The 18,237-nt window shown below is 41.8% G+C and overlaps 1 protein-coding gene and 1 long non-coding RNA gene across 5 annotated transcripts in view; one reads left to right on the forward strand and one right to left on the reverse strand.

The window, feature by feature from the left end:
- The window catches only part of LOC108024361 (homeotic protein ultrabithorax), a 79,034-nt gene that overhangs the window by 33,550 nt on the left and 27,247 nt on the right, over window positions 1–18,237 (reverse strand). The window lies entirely within an intron of this gene.
- On the forward strand, window positions 12,253–13,599 carry LOC127011495 (uncharacterized). Its single transcript, XR_007764476.1, has 2 exons — window positions 12,253–12,300; window positions 12,639–13,599. It is a non-coding gene; the product is annotated as an uncharacterized LOC127011495 (long non-coding RNA).

Consider the following 18,237-nt stretch of genomic DNA (forward strand, 5'->3'; position numbering starts at 1 on the left):
TGGAATAAATGAATTTCTTGGGAAAAATATAGTTCAACCCGGAACCGATCGGGTTTTCTTTTACCAATTGGTGGGCATTTTTAAAGCATATTTCATTTGAATGGTTGTAATGCATGTTCGGGGTATCTGCACACATATATATATATATTTAAAGGCTGGGGGAGTACTCCATATTGAATTATGATTTATGATTGGAACATGTTGTAGCCGGCTCAAGGGTACTTAGTCCATAACCCTCTGTGAATGTATATATGTGGGAAATGTGCGCATATGCGCTAGTTAGTGAGACATTCAGTTGCAGCGGGAGAAGGAGCAGGAGAAAGGCGGAGAAAGCGGAGAAGTGGTGGGAATGGGAAGCACTCGAACACCGAAATCGACCGAAAATAGCGACATTTGTGTGCGGCCCTTGAATAATGGCTGCCATGTTAGCCAAAGACAAGGATCAAGGATGTTTCCATTTTCCCTTTTTAAACTAGAAGCGAGGTTGTAATTGGAGTTCGAATGACTCTTATGGCCTGACAATTATCTCCAGGCGATAAGACATGGCATTTTCCGAGTCTCTTGAGATTCATCAGTTTCCCATTGACGAGGAGCGATCTGTCGTTTAGGGGGGATATATACTTCTGTCCCAAGGGGAGCATAGGATTTGGTTTCTTTTCAAGGAATATTGTACCGGAAATTCTGCTTAAAAAAGAGATTTCAACCAATTGTGTATTAAAAATTATTGGAAACATTTAGAAAGTAAAGAAGGCATAAAAAGGCCTTATAAATAACCCTTTTAGTGACAAAGTGCAGTGGTATTTCAACACCTGAGTGACTTTTATCCACGGCCCCTGCCAATGAGAGACGCTTCAATGTGGGGAAGGTGGGAGCCCATTTTAAAATTCCAACCCAGGCGCGACAAAAATTCACACATTTGCGTGGCTAGGACCGAATAAAAATCCCATTTAAATGTGACACTTTAAATGCCAACGACAAAAATAGTGCCAGACTGCGGTGGATACAAAACAAAAAGAAGAAAAAATGGTTGTGGAGATGGGGTACACTTCACGTGGACGGTGACGAATTCGTGACGTGTGGAAGGACTAAAAAATGACAAAACCTTACATTTATTTGCATTTTCAAGTCGAGGGAAAGCATGACCATCGCATTTTCCACCCCATTTTTTCCATCCTATTTTTTCAGCACATTCTTCATTTCGTTTCGTTTGCCCAGTAGTTCCTTCCTTCCGTTTTGCGGTTTTGCAGAAAAACATTTTCCACAAGAATGAGCCAACGAGTTGGCGACATTTACATATGTGCCCCTGTGTGTTTTGTACGTTTGTGTGAACTGTCAACGCGCCATAGAACTGTCAACTTGATGGTAATTTTGAACAAAGCCATGAAAACGGCCAAAGGAGTTGGCTAGCCGGAGGTCTCCTCTTGTTGTCTGGCTTCCCCTATTTTATTTTTCGGGTTTTCGCTTGTGCTAAACAAGACAAAGGATCGCTGATGGATTCCATACAAATTAAATGGCTCAGACAACATTTCATTTCGAATTCATGCAAAGCATGTAGTATTTATGAGGTCCCCCTCAAGGACGCAGGACAATTAGCGCCTTGTCTGAAGGCATTTCCGTTCCATCTTGAGTGCCGCATCCGCATCCGGATCCGTTGGGGAAAGGCAAATTACTAACTATCCCTGGCTCATCGCCGCTGTTAATTAATCTTATTACTCCATTTGATGGTTGAAAAAAGCATTATTTATTTTTCATATACGAGCGCCGAGCATAAATCCACACAATTTACGCTTATTGCCAATTTATTGCGAAAAAAAAGATGATGGGAAAAACATCCATCGAAGCGCCGGAGCGAGTTCAAACAATCAACGCCATTGTCCCAGGCCTTTCGCTTTATTTTCCACCAACTCCCTTTTTGTGCCCCGATATTGGAAAATTTACTATCGGCTACTGTGGATGCTGCAAAAAGGGCAAAAATCGAAATATTATTAAGTCCCAAAGCTGCACTTCAATTAAAATGCATTTTCGCAGTTTATGGGCTTAATCTCATAAACAATTTCTGCATTGTTGCAAATTCTCTCTCCTGCTACGATTTTTTCGGCATTGTTGATAGCCAGCAGACGGTAGGCAAAATATTTTGTAAGCAAATAAAAAAAGGGTTTCAAAAAATGAGGATTTTAACTTCATACCTATAGAGTCTATGATATTTAAAGGTATTTTCATGTCGAAATAGGAAAGGTTAAAACAATGTTACTTTGATTAAAAGTTAAAATTAAAAAAGCTTTCAAAGTTGTAAACTTGTATTTAAACTTCAGTTTCATTCAAATTTCTAACACTTGATTAATATTTTACTATGCGATTTAACTATATTTTACTATGTAATTTCTTGAAATATGATCCAAGTGTCACATGGTCACCCTAACTATTATTTATTTATAATAATATATCTCTCCTACTCCTTGGCCAATTAAGCTTGTTTCACAGCCATTAATGCACCTGTCCCATTGTCCCACAGATATTCCCCCAACTTTTTGGCCGCCCCAACTCATTTTACTACCTGTTTCTGGCTTGTTTTCGTATCTTTTGGTGTGGCCGTGTTCCCTTTTAATAACTTTATAATGGCGTGTTGCATCACGCGCAGCAAACTTCGTGTGGCCACGCCCCCTTTCCGGGGGTGGGATGGGGCACACCCGACCCGCCCAACAACAAACAATTTGGAAAGCGCGTGTTTGTTGCTGCATTTCGTGCGATTCTTTTTCGGTTATCGACGGTTTTCAATCTATGCGCATAACTCAAGTGCAGCAACAGCAACAGCAACAGCAACAGCAACAGCAACACCAGCGAGCCCGCATCATTGGACCCATGGAGCCGTGGACCGGGTCCGAGAGGCATATGTGCAACTTCCGATGTTTCTGTTGCTGCTGGGCGCTTAACTGATGCTGGACCCCATCAAACTTGGCAATAGGCGCACACACACAGACAAAGGAAGGGGCAAAAAAAAAAAATAGAACAGCAGCAACAGCGAAATAATATCGGCAACATTTTATTGCCCTCTGACCTAGAGAGGGGGTGCTTTTCGGGGGGCCACGACCTGCTCAAATTTGACTCCGAACATCCGGCCGGACTATCGCAATCTCTCGCTCTTCCTCTGTTTTCCGCCTTATCGCCGACGTCAATAGCCACCCCCCGAAAGGGGTCCTCGGAAGGCACACCCACTCACTATCGCCCCCCACACACTCGCCACTCCGTTCTGCCCCATTCATATCCTCGTGCGTTGTCTCGTTTTACTGCAAAATTTACATCCTGTACTGCTGATGGTCATTTTACTGTTTCCGTGTGTGGAGGGGGGCGGGGAGGAGAGGGGGGGGGGGAGGGGGTTTGGGCCACGAAGGACTCTTGGCCAGCACTGTGTGCATATGAATATTTTGCAGCAGGCAACAATAAAATCCATGACATCATAAATATCGATGCGTTGCCGTCGTAACGAACATTTTCGGTGCGGGCTTAGCTCCATTCATTTCGAGCCCCCCCCGAGGGGTCAAAGGGGGCTGCCAAGGGGGTTTCGGGGCATAGGCACACCCGCAGCAAGGCGCCGCGCGATAACTCGATAATTATGTCCGCTTTTGTTTATTTCGCACATCGATTACAATGCCGGAGTGCGTCCCAGGCCGACAGATTCCGGGGTTTTGGCCATTACGGCTATTTTGGCCATTTCCAGAGGTGGCGGGGTCGCCAATGGGCGCGGCACGGCGGGGTCAGCCGGAGGGTCAGGTACTGCTGCATACGTCACGCTCCCAACTCCTGCGGAATTTACAAACTTCACTAGCGGCTGGGCGAATGGTCAGGGGAAAATGCAACCCAGGTACACGGGGAAAATTCGGATCATACGATTTTTAGGGTTGGAAAATATATGATTTATAAGTTTTCAAAAGGTTGGAATTATTTATACATTTCTATCTAGTGTGATTTTTCATTTTAAATCAATGAGTGACATTCTTAACTAATTTTTTTTACAATTTTACAATATTTAGTTCGCAACCCATACTTTTTTCAGTGCCGGGAGTCCCCCCGCTTGCCCCCTTCTAGGTGTGGAGTACGTTGTCTGGCGTCGCTCGCTTCTCATAAGTAAAACGCTTGTGAGCAAAGTTTTATAAATTATCCTTGTGAGAATCCTTATTTATGGCGCGTGTGCAATTTTCATTTTATCGCAGTAAAAGCAAAGTTAAGTTAAGCTCCTGCCGCTCCCGTTTTCCAACTTTGGCCCACAGTTTGCAAATGGAGGCGTTGCACCACCGCCGCCACTGCCACCACCAGCAGCAAAAACAACAACCATCAGCTGAGTCCCAACTGGCTCTCTCTTTCTGCCCCGCTGCATATAGATGTGCATATATCTCTGGCTCTTGCTCACTTTTTATATTTGCGCCGGCGAACTTCAATTGTTCAGCAGCCAACACAAACAATCGGGACGCGAGGGGTCAAAGGGGGCGGGCCGAGGGGGCGGCTTGGCTCTCCACTCGACTTGACTCTCGTATATTGCACAAATGTCTGCCGGGCCATCGAGTGGTGCATTATGGGCCACGATGGTAAGATATGGCTAAAAGTTAATCAGAGCAAGCCCACTTGGTTAGAACAAACTGAAATTAGGTATTTCTAATACAATTTAATGACCTAATATCTGTATACCAATTTTCATATCATTCTAATTAGGTTTCCACTCGTAAAAATTGAAACTACAATGAGATTAATATCGAAGTATTATTTGAAGACCCATTTTTTAATTCTTTCCTATTATGCCTCCTACAATTAGATCTTAATATATTTTATAAGCTTTTACAACATTACTGGGATTTTCAAAAAAAATTATATATTTTAAACACCCAAAACCCTTTAAGTGCCCCAACATTACCCACTTTAAAGCCCACTGTTCGTGTCTCCGAGGGGGGTTGAACCTGGAGGGGTTGTCGGTACGTCGGAAGAAGATCTCTCGTTGAGCTGCCAAAGTTTTTTATGGCCTGCATATGAATATTATGCGCTCGAGTATAAAATGTTGTTGGCCACACTTCCTACGTTTCACTTCCTGCACTCGACTCGAGCTGAGCTGCATCCCCTGGCACACACAGTCCACACAATCTATATGGTACATACTATATGCACATCTATCTGCAGCCGTATCTATACATCTCCGCAGATACAACAATGCACAATGGCAACAAAAACAAGTGGGAATGTATCTTGGAGATGCGATGCGAAACTTTAAGGCTGCCTTTAACCCGAGATTTCTGGCCCGAGGCGGCAAGACAAGAAAATGCGAATGGCACAGGCCAACTTGAAGCCAAAAATCCTGTCTGAAGTTTTCTTTGTTTTCCCCGGCGGAGGGGGAGAAGGAAAATCCCCCCACCACTTGGTGTGTGCAAAAAATATTTAGCTGGCAAAGTTTTATTGGCAAAATCTGTTTATGGCTTTTGAATTTTAATTAGTTTACATTATGTCGAAATGTTGCCGCTGCCGTTTGCAACAATGGGGCAATGGCAGTGGCAGTGGCAGTGGCAGTGGCGATGGCGATAGGAGCGGAAGAAATAGTGTCCTGGCAGTCGAGAAGAGTTTTCATTACTATTTGTCTGCTGCCTTTCCGCACAGCAGCCGCAGCCGCAATTTTATGCGCAGGATACAAATGTACATGAATAACTAAGCAAGCCGGCGGAGGATGGCCTCCTCTCCAAAGGGGTAGGGTCCTTGTCCTCGTCCTCGTCCTCGTTCTCGTCCTCGGCCTCGTCCTTCTGCTGCTGCTGTGCGCTCCCCAGGATCAGCGGCAGCAAAGTTTGGCGCTCTCGCCGAGACGTGCCTTGTTGCAAATTTTAATTCGACAAAAACATGGGACTCAAAACAGTTATTGGGATGTTGTTTGCCTGCAAGTTTTCATTGAGTTTCGGCTCGGTGTTTGTGTTTGCCAAAGCCCAAGGATGTGAGGTCCTTATTTTTTCTCAAGAATTACAGAATTAGCTGATCTATGTGTGTAATTAGTTATGTGGAATAACTGTGTATCAGGGATTTTTTAGTTGTTAAGGAGAAGTTCCCTTTAATGTATAAAAGGGTAATTTAAAATCTCCATAAATACTCGTATAATAGAGTATTCATACGAAATATCATGGTTTTGGTGAAGGCAATTTTTTTAAATATGAATGTATTACAAACAAAAATTTGTATGTCTCATTAGTTAAGAATATAATAAAATAGATGTTTTGAATATAGATATATTGAAGTATGTCAAATACTCCGATTTCCTTGAGCCTAGCTTAATTCAAAGCCTAATCGAATTGCATAAAATCCCTTTACCCCGTAAAGCAGATTTTAGTGTCGAAATTGCCTAAACAGTTGGCGGTAATAGAATTTAATGATGGATTGCATTCACGTATTTGGCGAATCGCTAACGATGTTGCAGCTGCACTGTCGCAAAAAGGAAAAGCTGCGGCCCAAAAATGGCGAATGAGCCCCGTTGACGAATGGCGACCTTTTCTCTTTGCATCGGCAGCCTCCACATTTGATGCAGTTCAGCCGAGCAAAAAAAGATACAAAAATAAAAAACACCAGAGGAACGGACTGCAAAAAGGCGAATTAAATCAGTGCTTTTTGTGGCCGCTGCTTTTGTTCGGCTCAGAGTGTTTTTGCTACTGTTTTCAGTTCATTTTCAAATCGCTTCGCTTGCTTTGTATGCAGTTTTATTTAATTCATTTTTCACGTTTTTTCTGCTGTCGTCGTTTGGGGCTGCAAATGTGCAATTAAAGAAACAGGTTACACGCCCATAAATCTTGAAATGCTGGCGACGTCGTCTCCGCCGTTTGTCGCCATCGTCTCAACTTGGCTAAAATGCAGCCACAATGTTGCCGCTGCCACTGCTGCTGCTGCAAAAATGTATTCGTATTCGTATTCACATGTCTTAATGTTGACAGCATTTTTGTGATTGTCTGACTTATTGCCAGCCGATGGATGACAAATAAATTACGTGCACTTTTTTGTGGCTCGGCTCGACTTGGTCTTTTCCTCCGGCTTTTTTCCGTTTTCGGTATCTGCTGCTGCAGTTGCCGCTGCGTTAATGGCCTGGGTAATTACTTTTAATTGCCATTGTAAAGTTTTTCGCATCGCAACCGAAAACGGCAGCGGCCCTGACCACTTGACTCAAGTGGCTGCGACAGATTGGCGGCTTTTCACCGCGATTTTCCCCGCTTTTCCGCCTGCCCACTCGGCGCCATGATTTCAGCAGTGGCTGCTGATCAATAGGCTGTCTATAAATAGGCTCCCCTTGCCTTCGAATCGATCGTTACATCGATTCGCCATGACTGGCAAAAAGTGCTAATCAAACTCAATTGGCATGGAATAAACAATAATTATTTTAACCAGTGAACTAGGCATTATTACGCATCACATTACAAAGTATAGACGACTTGTTTTAGAAAATAAAATGGGGTTTTTATCTGCTAAATGCAGTACTATACAATATTTAAAAGAAATAACAAACTCGTTTTCTAATTTATTTCCAAATAAGAAAGCCACGTTTATAAAGACATATATTTAGGTAAGAGTGGCTGTTTTATAATGCATATATCTTTGTAATTTCTCGTTTAAACAGCTTATCAATACTCACGCATTACCCGAACAACTCAATTGCCGGATTCCTGCCATGATTATAACGTATAAATTTTAATTATGCGACTCACGATTTTGTACACAATTTGAATTGGGTTGACAGCAGCGGACGGACACGAAAAAAACTCGAAAAGTTTTATCTTATTCAGCTGATGGAGGGCTTCAGGTAGTGCCCGAAAACGTGGAGCCCGAAAACAAAATACTTATATACTTGTATTTCAAAGCATACAGAGATGTATCAAAACAGATATAAAATCAAAAAAAAAAAACTTGCAGTCGACATCTTTATAAATCGCTCGGGGCATAAATCAAACGAACTTTTGTTTTCGAATTTTTGTGGAAATTCTGCGGGCGTGCAGCGATTGAAATCACCGTTCGTACACTGAGCGAATTTGCATGGGCTTTGCTTTTATTTTATTCTTTTCTGTTATTTTATGTATGGGTGCCGTTTTCAGCGCGGTTCGTTAGTTAACCCGTTTAACATTTTAAACAATCATAGCGAAAATCACGAAGTCCTTTGCTCCACGGGTTGCCAACTGCGGCAAAGGAAATGATTGCATTTAAAATTCAAACTCGAGCGCGGGTTGGTAAGAAAAAAAGAAAAGAGAAAAACACAAGACCAGGGAAAGGAAAGGAAAAAAACAGCTGAAGTCGGCACAAAGCCATGTCGCCATCGTTTCGGCCATCTCCTCGACGTTCTCAGGCCCAAAGACCCCAAGTCGGCCATTTAGGCCGCGCCAACTCAACGGCGAGCGAGGCGAAAAAAGTCAACAACTGAATAAAAAACATTTTCGAATACAAATGTTGGCATTGCATAACAAACGTTTTCTAAATGAGGCTAACTAAGCAGTCGGCAGAGGACGTCGGCCGAGGCAGAGGCGTGCATATGTTTGAATTGCCGATGACGATGGCTTTTTCCTGCTGCCTCCCTCTTAACTGTTTCGTGTTTGGTTTTAGCCAGCTTTTTAGCTCTTTCCAACTGCTGTGGTGGTCTTTGTTTAGTTTTTTCTCCTTTCCTTTTTTGTTCCCCCCTTTTTTTTGCATAATACGACCACAAAACTAACGGTTAGATGGCTGGTCTGCCGTCCTGGCCAAGGCAAATATTTGATTTGGTCTAAAGGTTTTTCATTTGTCGCCGTGTCTCCCGCCGTTCGCCGTCCTCCTTTCGACATTTCTATGACTGATTTAATCAGCAAACTTTGACAAGAGTCAGGAAGTCAGCCGTCCGTCGTCCCTCATCCCGCTCTTCCCCGCCAGGTTTTCCACCCGTTTTCCCCCAGTTTTCCCCACTTGCGCTGGGCCGTTTTTGTCGACTCAGGTTTTAGGGGGCGGGAGGGAGTGGTGGTTGGGCAGACGAGGCAGAATTAAATTAATTAGAAATCTGATAAGACTTCCACTCGAATTGCGCCTTAGTTAATTTTCTTTTTTTCGCTAAGCCTCGACTTTTTCTTGGCCACAAAGTCTTGTTCTGGCTATTTTTGCAGGCCTTTTCGCTTGTTGAAGCAATCTAAAAAGTATCTCGTTTAATTTGTTAAGTTGTGTAGTTAATTTTAGTTCTGGTTGCCCGGAAAACCGTCTATGTTTAATAAATTTTAAAAAGCAATTAACTAATTTATAGGATGTTATATTTGGTTTCCAAATTTTTGTAATTAGTACTTTACTTAAAGAAGTTTATGAATAAACGAATAAAAATTTAAATTTCCCTATTGTTATAAGGTTATGTATAAGGTTTGTATTCATTTAATAGGTTCATTTTATACTGCTGTTCTTTCATATGTGTTCATTTAAATGGTATTCATTTTATTTGTTATAAGCTATATTTTCAAAAGACATACCTCTAGGACTTCCCGATGCTTTTGAGTTCTGAACCTCCTGTGACTTTGCCTGAAATTTCCGAGCCTCTCGCAACTCATCAGGTGAACCTCCTGCGACTGTGAATGCAATTTGCCGCATTTACCTGCCGCTATCTACTTTTTGACTTTTCGGCTTCTTGTTATACTTTTTTTGTTCGCCACTGCGACGGCTGCCAACTGCCGGTGGGCCCATAAAAAACTGCCAAATGCACTGGTCCATCTACCTAAATGGCAGAGGACTGGGCTCGCAGGGCGGAGGGCAGAGGTCGCAGGACAGCGTGTGTCCTGGCCCGTCTCGCAGCATCCTGCATCCTGAATTTTCAACGGAAGGCCAAATTAGCAGCGCTGCCTTCGCTGCAAGGCGCGCGTTTTGTTTACGACCCCCGACACTTAACACTGCACTTTTTATGGCCTCGTAAAAAAATTGCACACATTTTCCGCCGATCCGAAGGTTGAGTGGGTTCATTTTTCGGGGAAAAACACCGACCTTGACGGCGGCGCAAAAAAGTTAATGACCAATCGGCCCTCTGTCGAACGATTTTTTAATGTTTCTCATGTGTTGATCAGACGTTGGACATAAAAAACGATTCCCAAAACCAAAAATGAGGAAAAAATGAGAAGAAACCAAACGACCAAGAGACAATGCATAAGTCAAGGATAACTCTAACGATTGTTATTTTGGGACCTGGTCGAGTTCGAATTCGTGCCGCCCGAGAATTTACAACGTTTTCCCGCCGAAATCCGCCGAGAAATATCGTGTCCCGCGCCACATTTCTCATCCTCCTGCGCCGGCACGAAAATCTTGTCATGATCTCTTCGAGGACACGGAGCCACACGATCGGATGCCCAGCTGGAGCCGCCGCGTTCTCACATGCTGGCCCGAAAGGGTCAGCGGGGTCAGCTGGAAGTTGGCTGTCGAAGTCGTGGTCGTGTCTTCATTTTGGGTTCTTTTTTGGGAGCCCTAACTCTGGACTTTGTCAACAGCCTGAGATAAAGAAGTGGTGCGGCGCTTTGGAGAACAGTGGAGTCTGGAAAAATCACTTAAAAAGTGATTTAAGGATGATTGGCAACGTTCTTTATAAGAGATTATAGAAGAGTGGGTTTTAATGAACAATATACAATTTTATTAAATGTTCAAAAACAGTAAAACCGTTACCAGAAAATTCATTTTATTCAATCGAAGCAAGTAAGAGATGCATTTTATCTTATATGATTCCCTTAGATAGTTTAAAGTCCCCAACAGAATATTTCCTTTAAAATTACAAAACATAAATTAACCCTTCCTAACTCTAAAGAGATTATAAAGACTAACCTGCAATAAAAATAGTTTCCCATCCAATAACCCCGGGCCATCCTTCAAACAGTGAATCCATAAATACATTCCCCCAGAACCAATTAACACTTCTGGCACAGCCACGAATAGTATTGGTTATTTATTTTCCGCCGCCGGGCACTTCATTAAAGTCTTTGGGAAAACATCGAACAATAAATTAGGGGGTCCAATAAATCAGCGAAATGTGACAGAAATTTGATAAAAACAAAAATTTTGGTTTAACTGATAAAGCTGGAGAGGGTAAGGAAAAAAGGAAACGCGGGGGAAAAATAAGGACGGAAAGAGAAGAAATACCGCGTTTTAATAAAGACTCATAAATTCCGCTGGCGACGACAACAAAAGCGACAAAACGACTTTGGACTTGCAAGATGAGCGCTAAAAATAAATAAAACTATTAATCAGGGCCAGAACGAAGAGGAAGAGCGAATAAGGATGGAAGTGAGTTTCAGTTTTTCCACACAGTAAAAAATATGTTTGCTTTTTAAATAATTTTTAAAAAATCCATTATTAGTATTCCTACATATACCGGAATTCAACTGCATACTTTCAACCCGATAGATATATTATTAATACTTTAATACGTAACTAAAAATGTTTAATATATATTATTTAATTTGTTGTTTTATCCTATAAATACATTGTCGTCTCGTGTCATATACAAAATTAATTGCAATGAACTCCCCAAATGAACATTTTTTCCAGTGCATGGGGGAAAATGAACAGCGTCAGCGAAGCGGTCGTAAATAATTTTTAAAACAACTCTTTTTGCCAAGAAAGAGAGAAGGCAGCGGAGCCTTGCCAATTGTGGCGCGGTTTTTCAGCTGCTGCCAAGAAGAAAAGCCAAGAGTTTTGCCTCTGGAAAACGCCAAGTGCAGTGCAACAGGAAAAGCCAGGGAAAACAACAGCAACAGCAAGAAAAACGATGGAGCGAGAGAGCGAGAACGAGCGAGTGAAAAAGGGGCGGGCGACTTTAGGGCTAGAGAGAGAGGAGCGGAGCGAAGAGAGGCGGCCATAAGAAATGCCACTTTGCGAATATTGTGTGCCAACGATAAACACTTCAGAGCGGCCATTAAAATCACAGTGAGAGAGCGAGAGCGCACTCGCTCAAAGAGAGCGAGCGGCCAGCAGTGAATGGAAGTGGAATGAACGCGAGAGCGAAAGAGCCGAATGAATAATGGCGGTGCCGCAAGACAAATAACCCAGCCCCGTTCTCTCTCGCTCGCCTCTGCCGTCTCGCTCTGGCGCGGCGCGTTTATATGCTCGCCTGTTTTGACTTATGGGAAATAAATCAGCAGCCGTTGAGTAGGTGCTGTGTGCGCCAGTGTGTGTGTAAAGGGGAAGAACACGCTCTCGCGCTTTCCTCTCTCTCTCTCTCTCTCTCTCTCGCTGGCTGGAGGAATAATAAATATTTTTTAATAACAATTCACAAGTAAATTAGCGCGGTTCAAGTCAAGTGTGGCGGCTTTTTATTGCAAAGTATTGATATACGCACAAATTAAGCTCACCGATTTGGGTTTTGTGTTGTTTTTCGAACAGTGTAGCAATAAGTCAATATTTTGGGGCCATAAACCATTTGCTTTGTTTGCCAAGTGTCTAGAAATACACATAAAAAGTATTAAGCACGTCTCCTGCCCCGCGATTTATGTGCGAACCGCTTTCTTGGCCGATTCTTCTCACTTTTTTATGGTTTTTTAGAAGTAAACCAGCTACCTTTTAAACACAATAAATAAATTTAATTTTCTACACACGCGACGCGACTGCCGCTTCTTCTTCTTCTTCTTTATCTTTCCCATTGCTTTTTGCGCATGTTCCAGAAAATAAAAACGCAGGAAATTACTCAGCTGCAAAAGTCGCATGTTTTACGAGGGCTGCACAATTTATGGCCCCTAAAATCAGCCAGGAGAGAGAGAGTTTTAAATTAAAATATTTAACTTAGGCTTTATTAACCAACTGAGGATACCCAGAACGCACTCTTTAAAAAACAAACAAAACAAGTGAGCAAACAAATCAATAAAATTAAGTTTTTGGCCAGCAACTCAAGTGTTCATCGATTTATGGGCGGGAAAACGACTCAAGAAGCGGCGAAAAGCGAGAAGAGAGCGACTTGAGTGCTTTTACGCGGCCATAAAGCACTCACATTCCATCATTATCGGCTGGGCTTTGGAATTCAAATTCGTATATGGGTCATTCCACTGGGAATAGGCTGCCAAAGAGTGGGAGAGCCCCGAGCCAGGCAGAGAGGCGGTGAGTCAATTATATAATCGGCTATTGAAATTCCGTCTCTGCCTTGTGCTGTTGTTTAAATTACAGCCGACACCTCATCAAAACGACTGTTTCTCCACCCACGCGTGGCTGCATGCAATGCATTTTAATTCGGATGCCGGTTTTCGGATACGGAATCCAGAGGATGCGAGCGCGGAGCTCGCGGAGCGATTTTGTAGCCCAGTGTTAAGCCGGCGATCCCGTAAGCTCGCCTTTTGAGCCAAAAGCTTTGCCTTTTGCCCTTTCCAGCTGCCACCGCTGGCCGACAGATGGCTCTCCGCTCTTAACCCTCTAAATACCTGTGCCGAAGCACTGAGAGAATGGGAGGGGAATTTTATATAGAGTGCTTAAATTTAAACACTTTTCATTGAAATCTACCGATTATATTGTTTACAAATGTGTTTAGGTATTAAACAAAAATATTTTTAAGATGTACACGAAAGCGTAATTACTTTTACGATAAGGTACCTTATAATCTCAGCGCAATACATTAAAAGTGTAATTTAAAATTAAGTATGTTTTCCCTTCTACTACATTTTATATTTCCTAAATGGGCGATGAATTTTTGTACCACTTGAATTCAAAGGGTTAACTCGTTTCTCCCCTTATCTTCCCAAAGACTCAAAAAATGTATTAGTGTGTCTGTGTGTTTGTAGCGACGGCCAAGCCTTCCAAGCTATTTATTTTTTGGTTTCCAACACGCACGAGAGCGTCATCATCAGCAGTTCCAAAATAGTGGGGATCTGGGGGGTTATCAGGGGCACGAGCGGGGTTTAACATGCGTATGACCGAAACAACAAAAATCGCACAAATCCGCCGACGCTGAGCGTTTATTTATGAGTTCGCTGAGGTGGAAACACATATAGAATTCGCAATGAGTTAGCTTATTGTTTATAAAGATTTAGGAACTGTCAAAATTCGGTGACAATTTAGAGGAATCTTAATAAACAAATATATTTTTTTGATATTGTAGTTGTGCCTGAAAAATTATCTATTTCCCGGGGGAAAAATTTGTCCACTTCAATTAATGATCTTATAGTTAAATCTTTAAAGAAATGTTTTTTAAAAATTCTCAAGACATTTTTTTTTGGTAAACAAACTATTTAGGTAGATCATAATGTTGTTATAGCAACACAAACATGGTATATTTGATTTTTAAGGAATATTTTTTGAGTTAGAGGACCGTCTAGTTCCCATTTAAGATGCCTTCTTCTCGCAGAAAACCAACATTGGGCGCACCTCTATTGGCGGTTTCGCCTATTTGGCTTGGTTCGAAGTCACCCGCTGAAACAAGACCCATAATGGCATTTGTGATTAATAAAATATGCTTGATTATAGACCCGAGACTGTTTGGGAAATGTCAAGAGCCCCAAATGGTTGCAGGGAAAAGAAGGTCAGCGACTATTAGCCCGGTGATTTTCGCAAGTGTACAAGTTGGTGGGTGGAACCCTGCGAGTGTGTGTGTGTGTGTGTGTGCATCTGAAGGCACAATGATAAATGTGCAAAGCGAAAGGCAGGAAAAAAACATAGAAATTGGGTGAATAAATAGCCCAGATTCCGTTGAGCAAGCAGAAAAGAGGAACTGGAACTCGAGGAGAAAGCCGGCGCAAGGCAAGTGGAAACAAACAAAAATTTCGCCGACGGCGAATGCGAAAGGACAAATGGCCAAAAGCGCGAGAGCAGAGCAAAAGGCCCAGAAACCCGGAGAGCAATAAAATCAACAAACTCCGGGCAGAAAGCCATTTATCAATGGCAAAAGGAATTCGGTGCGGAAAGCCGAAAACACAGTTTTTGGCCAAGGGGAAAGGCTGTGGAAATGGGAAAGCGAAGTGCGAGTGAGCACACGGCAAAGATGCGAGTGGGCCAAAGGACGAGGCGGAAGCCCGGGAAAACTAAAAGGTTTGGGGGATAAAATAAGATTTTAATTTTTTTAGCGAATCATTTCATATAATAAATTATTTAATTTTCCAAGATATTCGTTTCCCTAATTTTGAAACATTTTTAAAATTAAATCTTTAGGTTCCTATTCCCTCCTTGAGGCTGAGCACCTATTCAAGGCAATCAAATCCGCATTCCTACGCATGTCGCACCAAATCAGCATATTCGCTGACCGATTTTGAATCCACCCTTGCCGCACGCAATGGAAATATAAAAAAGATATCTGCCTCGGGCCAGCGGCATAAATAAATAATTTCTTCTGCATGTCCCCGTGGCTTTGTGTATCCTAATGTGCTTGGGTGGCGGCGAAACAAGGATAACATGACTGATTATGTAAGCAAAAGGAAAGCAGCGGGCCCAAACAAAAGCGTACAGCCAAGCACATTTGGGTCCCGCCTCGTGGCCCCCGTATCTTCTGGCATTTTCCGGCATTTTCCCTTCTTTTTTTCGGCAGTTTGCCGCAGCAGGTTGAACGGCAGCGGCATATACACACACCCACTTATTGTGCTGTGCGTGTTTTTGAGAAAGTGGCACAATTTTTACTTTACGAACGCCTAATGTAATAAAGCCCGCCCTCCCAAAAAGCCCTGAGTCCCGAGTCCCCACAAATGGATGGCTGCGTTTAGCATTCGCAGCGATAAAGCCACTGGGGCAGCAGCATCAGAAGCCAGGGAAAATCTGAGGTTGGGCTCCAGGATGTTGGCCATGTGTGCGGCTAAAGGTGGCCCAAAGCGGGGTCAATGGCCATAAATCAAACCGAAAATTATACGCATTCATCTGCTGAGCTGGCAAAAGAACAAGAAAAATATATCTGCCACATTGCCTGCGGCGAGGGTGGAGCCGAGAGCTGAGAATGCCGTTTTCGGGGGAGTTTTCCAAAGGCGGAAAATATGGGTAACTGTGCGAAACCTAATGGCCACCGAAAATCGATAAAGTGCGAGCTGCCACTTGGCTTTATTTCCCTTCACCTGACACTGGAGTGTTTTAATTGCGTGCGAATCGAGTGGCAAACGGCCGGCATACAAATATTAATTCCGTTGTTAATGCCAGAAATTGTTATTCAAATTAGGTGGCCATTAATCATAAATCGAAAGCTTAACGACTTTGAATGGTTAAAATATTATTATTAAATTAGCATTATCGGGGGGCGGCTTTGGTGGGCAACAACGAAGTGGGAATTCGCTTCTATAAAAGTAATTAGGAAATATATGTCTTGTTGTTTTTGATTCTTTCAAATAACTTAGAATGATTTTGAGGTTTCATTTAATAATTTATACAACAAAAAAAGTTCAAAAAAGATTTTGACTAAAGCCTTAATTTTTTACTTCAGTATTTTGCTTGAAATAATAAAAGTTATGGTCCAAATTTGGAATGTAATACCTCGTTGAACTCGTAATAAAATTTCCAATCGTTTGGCATTCACACCTAAAAATTTTTTGATTTTGACCATATTTCGCAAAAAATATCATGCTACTACCCCTTTTAAAAAAAGTGAAAATTTGTGAAATTTTATACTTTTTAGAATCGGACAAAAATTGACTACGATCAATTATGTAGCTTATAAGCTGCTCAAAACAGTATATATTTTTGGTATCGAAGCATTTTTGATCAAGATACAGCCAAAAAGGTAAAATAAAAATATCGGGTTTTCGCCAAAAAACTAAGAACCTAATTTTCAACCCTAAAAATTCGTATTTTGGTCGAAACAATAAAAGTAATAGTCCAAATTTGGAATGAAATACCTCGTTGAACTCGTAATAAAGTTTCCAATCGTTTGGCATTCACACCTAAAAATTGTTAATTTTGACCAATTTTCGCAAAAAATATGATGTTTTACAACAAGTAAAAATTTGTAAAATTTTTTACTTTTTAGAATCGGACAAAAAATGAATGCGATCAATAACATTTTCAACCAATGGGACATTAATATATAAAATATTTTTTTTAACAATTTTATAACATGTTTTTTTAAATTATTCTTTGGTTTCTTTAGAGCATCTAAAAATTCGTATAAAAAAATAATGGCTTGACTATAGCCAGTAATTACTTTGAAATATAAAATACGACTTCGAAGTCAAAGAAAGAACAAGGTAAACAAAGTAAAAATAACCGGTGTCAGAATACATTGTACGTATATATAAACAAGTATATTTAGTGATTATAATCATATGGTTAGAATGCGGCATTATCAAAAGACTTTTAAAGAAAGAAATAAAAGGAAGGATACTCTGTTATTTGTGATTGACCCCAAGAGAATGGAGCCTGGACAGTGGATCAAATATGCAGAGAGAGGAGTTCGAAAAGTTCTTTATAAAATGTGGTGATTAACCCTTACCTTTTAAGTACTAACTTGAACTTTAAAAAAATAGTGCGAGTGACATAACTCACAAATAAATGCTTGTTATGCTTAAAAAAGTGCTACAATTTAATTAAATCTCTAATTTTTTGATACACTTTGAACCACAATTAAGTGAAATAACTTTGCTAAACTCTAGGGAGAAGTCAAAAACGAAATATATCTGAGAGCTTGCAATGCGGCGATACCTTCGCAAGTATCTTTGCATCTGTGAGATACATTGTCGACCAGTGGCCGTGGAGCAGTTCAAAGTGAACTGGCCGCCAATTAACTAATTTGCCAAGTCTCTCTCCGAGGGGCAATTAAGAGGACACGGCCAACGACCAGAAAGGGAAGTGCACTCACACTGGCCCAGCGAACATATATGTACCCAGATGCGAGTATATATGTACCCACATGAGGCACTTGCAGATAATTCAACTTGTTGCAGTTGGAATTTGTCCCCATCTCGGTGTTTACTTGCCCCGCTCACCTGGCAGTGTCAGAAGTCAAGCGAACTGATAATTGCAATAGTGCCAAGTGGTTCGAAATACCGGAAACGGCGAGAGGAGAACTTTCGGATTGTCGTGAGGTAAGTATTTTCGGTACGGGAAAACAAAGCCGAAAGTATTTTCAACCTGCCGAATTACGTTTACCAAACGGAACAGTTCATGGGCGGAGGGGGCCCAGAATTTTCCAATTGCCTCGTTTCATGTTTATCCGCAAAGTGGCGCCAAAGTTTATCAACAATTCAACAAATTAAGATACTTTATTGCACATTATTATGTTATTATTGTGAATTGCGTGCCATTTGCTTTCGTTCGGAGGGGAAAAGAGGGCGCCGACGCGTCGATCTTGTCGAGACATTAAGACATTTG

The sequence above is a fragment of the Drosophila biarmipes genome, chromosome 3R (assembly GCF_025231255.1).
Source record: "Drosophila biarmipes strain raj3 chromosome 3R, RU_DBia_V1.1, whole genome shotgun sequence".
Classification (NCBI taxonomy): Eukaryota; Metazoa; Arthropoda; class Insecta; order Diptera; family Drosophilidae; genus Drosophila; species Drosophila biarmipes.